The sequence below is a fragment of the Rutidosis leptorrhynchoides genome, chromosome 6 (assembly GCF_046630445.1).
Source record: "Rutidosis leptorrhynchoides isolate AG116_Rl617_1_P2 chromosome 6, CSIRO_AGI_Rlap_v1, whole genome shotgun sequence".
In the NCBI taxonomy this organism is placed as follows: Eukaryota; Viridiplantae; Streptophyta; class Magnoliopsida; order Asterales; family Asteraceae; genus Rutidosis; species Rutidosis leptorrhynchoides.
Genome location: NC_092338.1, coordinates 406,335,297 through 406,345,799, shown reverse-complemented (window position 1 = coordinate 406,345,799; position 10,503 = coordinate 406,335,297). Strand labels below are relative to the sequence as shown.

The window sequence follows — 10,503 nt, the reverse complement described above, 5'->3', positions numbered from 1 at the left end:
ACGTATCTCAGTATTGATCACAACTCAAACTATATATATATTTTGGAATCATCCTCAACCCTGTATAGCTAACTCCAACATTCACATATAGAGTGTCTATGGTTGTTCCGAAATATATATAGATGTGTCGACATGATAGGTCGAAACATTGTATACGTGTCTATGGTATCTCAAGATTACATAATATACAATACAAGTTGATTAAGTTATGGTTGGAATAGATTTGTTACCAATTTTCACGTAGCTAAAATGAGAAAAATTATTCAATCTTGTTTTACCCATAACTTCTTCATTTTAAATCCGTTTTGAGTGAATCAAATTGCTATGGTTTCATATTGAACTCTATTTTATGAATCTAAACAGAAAAAGTATAGGTTTATAGTCGGAAAAATAAGTTACAAGTCGTTTTTGTAAAGGTAGTCATTTCAGTCGAAAGAACGACGTCTAGATGACCATTTTAGAAAACATACTTCCACTTTGAGTTTAACCATAATTTTTGGATATAGTGTCATGTTCATAATAAAAATCATTTTCTCAGAATAACAACTTTTAAATCAAAGTTTATCATAGTTTTTAATTAACTAACCCAAAACAGCCCGCGGTGTTACTACGACGGCGTAAATCCGGTTTTACGGTGTTTTTCGTGTTTCCAGGTTTTAAATCATTAAGTTAGCATATCATATAGATATATAACATGTGTTTAGTTGATTTTAAAAGTCAAGTTAGAAGGATTAACTTTTGTTTGCGAACAAGTTTAGAATTAACTAAACTATGTTCTAGTGATTACAAGTTTAAACCTTCGAATAAGATAGCTTTATATGTATGAATCGAATGATGTTATGAACATCATTAATACCTTAAGTTCCTTGGATAAACCTACTGGAAAAGAGAAAAATGGATCTAGCTTCAACGGATCCTTGGATGGCTCGAAGTTCTTGAAGCAGAATCATGACACGAAAACAAGTTCAAGTAAGATCATCACTTGAAATAAGATTGTTATATTTATAGAAATTGAACCAAAGTTTGAATATGATTATTACCTTGTATTAGAATGATAACCTACTGTAAGAAACAAAGATTTCTTGAGGTTGGATGATCACCTTACAAGATTGGAAGTGAGCTAGCAAACTTGAAAGTATTCTTGATTTTATGTAACTAGAACTTGTAAAATATATGAAGAACACTTAGAACTTGAAGATAGAACTTGAGAGAGATCAATTAGATGAAGAAAATTGAAGAATGAAAGTGTTTGTAGGTGTTTTTGGTCGTTGGTGTATGGATTAGATATAAAGGATATGTAATTTTGTTTTCATGTAAATAAGTCATGAATGATTACTCATATTTTTGTAATTTTATGAGATATTTCATGCTAGTTGCCAAATGATGGTTCCCACATGTGTTAGGTGACTCACATGGGCTGCTAAGATCTGATCATTGGAGTGTATATACCAATAGTACATACATCTAAAAGCTGTGTATTGTACGAGTACGAATACGGGTGCATACGAGTAGAATTGTTGATGAAACTGAACGAGGATGTAATTGTAAGCATTTTTGTTAATTAGAAGTATTTTGATAAGTGTATTGAAGTCTTTCAAAAGTGTATGAATACATATTAAAACACTACATGTATATACATTTTAACTGAGTCGTTAAGTCATCGTTAGTCGTTACATGTAAATGTTGTTTTGAAACCTTTAGGTTAACGATCTTGTTGAATGTTGTTAACCCATTGTTTATTATAACAAATGAGATGTTAAATTATTATATTATCATGATATTATGATATATAATATATCTTAGTATGATGTATATACAGTTAAATGTCGTTACAACGATAATCGTTACATATATGTCTCGTTTCGAAATCATTAAGTTAGTAGTCTTATTTTTACATATGTATTTCATTGTTAATACACTTAATAATATATTTACTTATCATTTAACATAATTAACCAAGTGTATCAATATCTTAATATGATTCATATGTACCTAGTAAGACGTTGTTATAACGATAATCGTTATATATATCGTTTTCGAGTTTCTTAAATTAATAGTCTCATTTTTATGTATATAACTCATTGTTAAAATACCTAATGAGATACATACTTATAATAAAAACATGTTAACAATATATAACCATATATATGTCATCGTATAGTTTTTACAAGTTTTAACGTTCGTGAATCACCGGTCAACTTGGGTGGTCAATTGTCTATATGAAACATATTTCAATTAATCAAGTCTTAACAAGTTTGATTGCTTAACATGTTAGAAACATTTAATCATGTAAATATCAATCTCAATTTATATATATAAACGTGGAAAATTTCGGGTCACTACACTAAAGACCAATTAATCTTATCGCAAAAATGTCTACATACATAACTTCTATCCGCACCAGTATCAAACAAGACAGAAGCTAAAAGATTGTTGATTTTGAATATACCTGTCACCAAGTCGGGGTTTTCGCGTGCGTCCCTTGCATTAACATTAAAATCTCGCCCACGGGGTGGTCCTCCATCTTTTCGCTTGTTTGGACATGCATTTCGGAAATGGCCCGTCTGTCCGCATTCGTAGCACTTTTTCGGTCCATTGGTGTTCCGCTTCCCATTCAAAGTGGTGACCTTGCAGACCTTTCCGATATGCCCAGACCGTTGGCACTTCTCGCAAACAACATTGCAATACCCAGTGTGGTTTTTGTAACACCTCTTGCATTGTGGTAAGGTTCCCTTGTAGTTCTGGTTGGAGTTGGTGTTGTTGTTGGGGTTGGGGTTTCCACCGTTGTTGTTTCCTCTGAAACCCTCATGTCGTTTCGCCGGGTTCTGTTCATAGTTCCTTCCCCTGTTGTTGTTGTTGTTGTGGTTATCCCATTTGCGCTTCTCACTAGTACCCGCTTCAGATTTAGTTTTCTCCGGTTCATCGATGATTATTTGATTCATTAAACTATGCGCCATGCGCATTTCATCTGGGACATTTGGTGGTTTGGATGAGGTGACGTTACCCTTGATGGACTTAGGGAGTCCCCAGAAGTATCTCTCCATTCGCTTGAATTCTGGGGTGACCATTGTCGGACACATCAGGGCTAGTTCCGAAAATCTCCTGTTGTAACCATCAAGGTCGTTCCCAACGGCCTTTAACTGCATGAATTCCATTTCCATCTTTTGGATTTCGGTTCTCGGACAATACTCCTCAATCATGGCACACTTAAATTCTCCCATGGCGTAGCATACGCCTCATCAATGCCTTGTGCCTGTGCCATTGTGTTCCACCATGTGAGCGTGCCGTCAGATAGCGTGCAAGAAGCAAATTTGGTTTTGTTGTCCTCCGAACAGTTGCTAACTCGGAATACTGATTCAAGTTTCTCGAACCATCTGGTGAGACCAACCGGTTCCTCGGTGCCGCTGAAGTTATGTGGTTTACAGCTCTGGAATTTCTTGTAAGTACACCCATTTCGAATGGGTTGAATAACCGGTGGTGGTGGCGGTGGCGGTGAAGCTTGGGGTTGCATTTCCGCAATGGCTGCGGCTACACGTTCTTGGATCATCTCTTCAATTTGAGCAGCAGTAGGTGTGGATCGACCGTTAGCCATGGTGTTCTAAAATTTTTTTTGACTCAAGTCAAAATCCAGCATTCAATATATAATAATACAGTATATAGTAACAAACATGGAATCAAAACATCACATGTTATTAATTAAAGCATCTAGGTACAAATACCACAGAATCATCGTACAGTAATGTAAATAGAACATCGTGCAAGAATTAAATAACGCAAAGTTCCATTAATAATAATAAGTTTCATACATCTGAATAAGTTCGTACAATACATAAGTGAAACATAAAACTACAACTAGATTACATAATGAAATCTAAATACAAAAGCCCTACGGTGAAGGTGGGTGAAGGATGTCCATAACATGGGCCATCTGGTCCTCTAGCTCAGCAACTCGAGCTCGGAGGGTCTCCACCTCCCTTGTCAATTCCTCGACAGTGGGAGATGGTGGGGCAGGCGGTGCTGGCGGTGCAGGTGGTGCGGGTGGTGCCGGTGGTGCGGGTGGTGCAGACCACACGAAACAGGGTGCAGACGTTCCGGCTCCAGAAATAGTCAGTACGTAACGGGGTGCCTTACGCACTTGTGGGTCGGTAGGATACGGCACAAGCCGCTTACGGGTAGTAACCCTACGACGCGGACCAAACGCGTCAGTGAAGGCTCGTCCTCCGTTGATCCCCGGAATGATGGTACCGTCGAAGCGATACCGCTTCTTCGGCGGGGTGGAGGGTGGCTGAATAGGTACATCAGCAGGGTCCTCATCATCACTGGAGTCGTCTGAGGAGGTGTCGTCGGATGAAGCATCAGTGGATGACGGGTCGTCCGAATCATGTGGTGGCTCTACGGGTGGCTGAACTGGCCGTCCTTGAGCAGCCATCATCTGTTGGTAACGAGCGGGTCCGATCAAAATGAGACGTCCATCGGGGGCGCGTCGGCACCAATGGCGATACCGGTTACGGAAAGGACCTTCCCCGAATTCCGCGGGAATCACAATCTCACCGGAGCGGGGCTGTGATCCTGAGGGTCCGGGGGCAGATGGAGCTGGAATCTCCGAAGGGTCCTGGGCTCCGCTAGATGTAACCAATGGTTCAGGCGCCTGGCTACTAGTCCCGGAAGATGAAGTGCCGGGGTCACTCGTGGGTAGCGGGATCGGTGTGTCGGCAGCAGCAGCATGAGGGGTGGCTGACGAGTCTAAACTGCCCAAAACGATAGCAGGTGGAACATCCGACATCTAAACAAGGAAATAATAAATTTTCCATGTCAGTAAGTCATAAAGCAAGCACGTATTAGGCCAACAGTTTAAATCATGTATAACAATAAGTAGCATGGCAATAATAACGAATCATACAGAAGTAGCATGCAATCGAAAGCAAGTGATATTATACAGTAGTAAAATCATGTAGTAGCATACGGCACATAGCAGTAAAAGTAAGCAGCAGCATGCAGTAAGTTCAGCGGAAACAAGTAAACTAGCAAGTTGTAGATTAGTCCTATTAGTGAATCCAAAAAGCATATTCCCCAAAATAGTTAAAGTAAAAAGGGATGCTATAACTCACAATGATAATGTAGCGGTAAAGTATGACTCGAAAAGTAAGCAAGTAATGAAGGTTGTCCAAACGGATCCTCAACCCAAGTCAAATAGTACTAAGTCAGTAAATCGTCCGAAAAGGTTTAAAAGTATGTAAATAAGGTCTTAAGGGTCATCATCATTCATCATCAAACAAAAGGTGTAAAGTAAGTTTCGTTCATGAAAGTAGTTTAAAACAAAGGCTGAGTTCGGTCAGTCACCACGGCCTCTATACCTATTGAAATAAGGTGAGACCAGTGGCCATGGCTCCGTATATGAGTCCTTTAGTTGTGGTAAAAATTACAGAAGCAAACTCGTCTTCGTTTGACCGTGGCGACGGTCTAAGTGCGAGTAGGTCAGAATTTTCAGCACAACGTTAAATGGACATAGTGACGATCGGAGGGCCATAAATCCCAAACCGTAACTCGGATTAAGACGAGTCCTATATGAAAAGTTATCTAATCGAACATAGCTATCTGAAAATAATAATTACAGTAGCCTAGGTCGTATGGGTCAGACACAGAAACAGTAGAACAGTAGGGTCAGTAGGTTCCGGTGGTTCTTGGTGCTCGATGCTTATCATGGTTCTCATCCTTGATGCATATAGCTTCAAGTGTACAACTCGTTGATGTGTTTGCATCATTTTCACCAAGGTTTGACCATCATAACCCAAGTGTAAGTCTAAGACATGAAGCACAACTCACTTAAGTGTTGCAAGTGTTTTGATGAACCAAAGTTACATCAAAGTCTTAGATCTAACACATACATGAACTTTAAAACTAATAATAAGTTACAAACTTGAAAGTGAACTTATGAAATCAAGATCTTAAGTTGTAGAACATAGTTCTTAGTTTGATCTTGAAGATCCAAGACTCAAAAGTCTAGATCTAACATAAGTGTACAAAGTTATAATTAAAGAAAGCTTACTTACATGTTATTGAACCTTTAAAGTTAACTTTCAGTTCAAGATTAATGAGATCAAAGTTAACTAGTAACACTTGACCAATTTTAACCAACAAACATGAATTTAAAGTGCATAATATAAAGAAATAAACTAAGTAAACAAGTAGTTAGTTCAAGGTTGTTCATACTTTAAAGATTCAAGCCTAAGTCTTGATCTTTAGAAAGTAAACTTTAAAGTTTACTTCATGAACTTCAAGTATGATTTACAACCATGAACTTACAATCTTTTGAAACAACATATGTAGAACATAAACTAGTAAGTTTAGTTCTTGTGTGTTCTTGAAATACAAGATAAAAGAAGAATGAAACTAGTAAGTTTGATTCTTGAAACTAGTAAGTAATTAACTAACAAATATATGTAACTAAACAACAACCAAGATTAAGTGATTAAAACAAACAATGATGATGATGAGAGAGTGGTGTTAGGCCACGGTTTTGGCCAAAGAAAAGGAAGAGGAAGAAGTTCTTGCTACTTACAATTTAGAGAGAAAAAGGAGAGGAAAGTTGAGAGGAATTGAGTGTGTGTTTTTGTGAGAGGATACAAGTAAGAAATAATGTAAAAATTGAAACAAAACTCTCCTTATGGCACCCCTAGGCTGACGGCCTGCACAAGAATAAGGGGGAGGGATTAATTCAATGGGTCCTTGCATGTAAAGCTTGAAAAAGTTGGATACTAGAGGTGCATGCATGGGGAAAGTGTGAAACTAGATTCCATAAGTCTCTAAACTAACTAGTTGCATCATAAGGTGATACTTACACATTAAAATGGGCTAATGAGTCCATGAAAGAAGTAGGGTGGGCTTTATAAGTCCATGTACAAATATAAAGCCCAAGTTTGTAAGTAATTAACAAGTAATCCAATAAAAGCCCATGTAACTAACTAATAACCATAGTTAAATAAAATGATTAATAAAACTTAATCATGAACGTAAATAATACTTGAAAATATTATTTGTGTAAGTTTCGTGTGTCACAAAGACGTTTCGGGCAATTAAAATCAAGTACGGGCATTCATAGCAACATGTAAATGTAATAACATACATTCGTTTAATCACAAGTATTAATAATAATAATTATTAATAAATAAACGTTGGAAAATCCAGGGTCGTTACACAATCGAACAAAGAGCAAAACCCTAAGGCCTTTGTTTTCACGGTCAGTGCATCGCCAAGATGTAGATTAAACAAACGGAAAAGTTGGTGACTATTATAGTGATGAAATTGAGGGATGAACACAGCAAGAAAACCCTAACTTAGCTTGTGTTTGGTTTTTGTTTCGATTGAATCAATTGAGATGTAGGATTTGTATTGGATGGGTTGTAGGATGGGATTTAGGGTTTGTATTGGAAGGGTTGAAGAGACGACTAGGGAGAAGATAGATGTACGATCGGTTTGTTTTTTTTTGTTTTTTTTTTGTACAACGTGGCATGATTAGGTGCTAATGATAATTAGGAGAGGGACATGTCAGCAAATGAGATTAGTATTTATTAATTGATTGACAAGTTGGATTTTTTTTCATGATTTATAAGATGTAATAATAACAGACACTTCAACAAATTTGCTGGCAAGTTTAAAATGGTAAGATAAAATAATATTTTTGTTTTGTTACTGACCTGCCCATTTGGACAATTTGAGCCTTAGAGCACTGGGTGTGGTGACGCGTCAGTTCAGTGTTAGTTCAGTGTCTTGCTGATGACTGGACGCTGACTGGACTGACATTGTAAACTGACATTGGTGAAAAAATAGGGGAATTAGGACGATTGTCAGTTCAGTGTCTTGGAAAGAGAAAATATTTATTATTTATCATTTATTTTATACTTTTTAATTAAATAAATATTTTCTATATAAAAAAAAGTTTTATATAAAACAAATTAAATTTAGCCAATTCAATTTATAAGGTTAAAAGTGAAACTTTATCAACTTAAGGGACTGTTACTGAAAATGAAAATAAAAGTACAGGAGGCTTCTTCTTCCTTCTTATCTCTCCCTTCATTGCCATTTTTAAAATCTTCTTCAACCCAATTGAACAGGACTTTCTGTTCGGCAAAGGAAGAAAAAAAAGAAGAAAAAAAGAGCAACGACTAGTAATTTGAATTTGGGACCCACATGAATGTCTCTATACAGCGTCGAACGAAAGACTTTGGGATTCAAAACGGTGAACCGACGGCGGTAGGGTGTGGTCCGACCGTCGGTTGGTGAAAATCGGATGCCGACGCCGATGGTGCTTGTTCCCACACCGAGACCTCTTAAGAAATAAGCAGGCTTCCCTCACTTTACCGTTATCGTTATTAAACAATACCAACGCAGATGGCATTTTTTTTGGCATTCCATGGTCAACTTTCATATCAAGACTGAAATAGCAGCAAGTAATACTTAAAAAACAAATGATAATGAGGAATGTTACTGTATGCAAAAGTATTACGAGTATCATTGTATTAACAATCATATCATCAAATGCATAAAACTAATACTGATCTTAATCAACTTCAACCACAATTAGTTTCTTTAGGGCAATATGAAGCTCAAGAAAAGCTTGAAACAGCCACATTAGAAAATAATTATTACACATTATTACACCTATCTTGCTTAACACTGTTTAAACCACAGATATTGGTGATTATGACCACAGATATTGGTGATTGTGACGTGGAGTGAGTGAAGTGCACTTTTTGGGAAAAAACTGTGACTGGGCCATGACATTTTGAGGGGGAGTTGTAATGGGGGCTTTTGTGAGTGATGTGATAAAATTTTATTGGTATTTGAATGATAAAATATTAAAAAGATGGAGAGACAAATAACATTAACCAATCAGTAATTGACACCTCATAGTCGTTCTCTCTTGGGCGCATTTGCTTGACAAACGCCCAACTACAAACGCCCCATTACAGGTGTTTGTGGGGCGTTTCTCGTGACATGTATGCGAGACATAGGGGGCCACAAACGCCCTATTATCTGTGGTCTTATAAGCAAGAAGTACAGTAATAGTTATGGATTAACAAGGGTAAATGAAAGTGTAATGATAGTGTATCAATATCTAACAAAAGAGAAATTGTAATATGTTACACACAAGTAGTCAACAAACGGTAGAATTCTTATTACAAACTTAAAAATAGTAACACCAACATGACTTGCAAACAAACACCTTACATTTATCTTCTCACAATCATACAATTTCAACTAATTACCACCACGAAGACGAAGCACAAGGTGAAGAGTAGACTCCTTCTGAATATTGTAATCAGCAAGGGTACGTCCATCTTCAAGCTGCTTCCCTGCAAAGATCAACTTCTGCTGGTCTGGTGGGATCCCTTACTTATCCTGAATCTTTGCCTTGACATTATCAATTGTATCTGAACTCTCAACCTCCAAAGTAATAGTCTTTCCAGTTAAAGTCTTGACAAAGATCTGCATACCACCTCTCAACCTAAGCACCAAATGCAAAGTCGACTCCTTTTGGATGTTGTAGTCAGCTAGGGTACGTCCATCTTCCAATTGCTTACCAGCAAAGATCAACCTTTGTTGGTCCGGTGGGATACCCTCCTTATCCTGGATCTTCACCTTGGAATTGTCGATGGTGTCCGAGCTTTCGACCTCCAAAGTTATGGTCTTTCCGGTGAGGGTTTTCACGAAGATCTGCATCCCTCCTCTGAGCCTTAGAACAAGGTGAAGTGTGGACTCCTTTTGGATGTTGTAATCAGCCAAAGTACGGCCGTCCTCGAGCTGTTTTCCGGCGAAGATCAACCTTTGCTGGTCTGGGGGATCCCTTCCTTATCCTGGATCTTGGCCTTAACGTTGTCGATTGTATCTGAGCTCTCAACCTCGAGAGTGATGGTCTTGCCGGTTAGGGTCTTAACGAAGATTTGCATCTGTGAACAAATTATTCATTCATAATAAGGTACACATATAGATACAAATAAAACTGAATATATCTGATAGAACGAGTCCAAATCTCTAAGCTTAACGTGGAATAATTATTTAATCGTGCGAGTTTCAGCCTAAATATTCATATACATCGCTCAATTAAAAACTAACATGTACATAAATAAAGACCTAATCAAAAAGTAATAACAACGGAATAGGGATCAAAAAATTAAAAATAAAATTCAAATTGAAACAATCCAGATCTAAGTTTTACATGATACAAAATTTAATCGTTTAAGATTCAGCAGAATTATCCATATGCATCGCTCAATTAAAAATTAACATGTACATGAATTAAGACCTAATCATAAAGTAATAATAACAGAATTGCATCAAAAAACTAAAAATAAATTTCTAATTCAAACAATCCAGATCTAAGTTTTAAATAAATACAATTTAATCGTTTTAAGTTTCAGCTTAATTATTCATATAAATCGCTCAATTAAAATTAACATGAACATAAATTAAGACCTAATCAGAATGTAATAATAACAGAATAAC

General features: G+C 37.0%; 1 pseudogene; it reads right to left on the bottom strand.

Moving 5' to 3' along the window:
- Positions 1–9,258: 9,258 nt before the first annotated feature.
- On the bottom strand, positions 9,259–9,947 carry LOC139852548 (polyubiquitin 11-like; annotated as a pseudogene).
- Between the last annotated feature and the right edge of the window lie 556 nt (positions 9,948–10,503).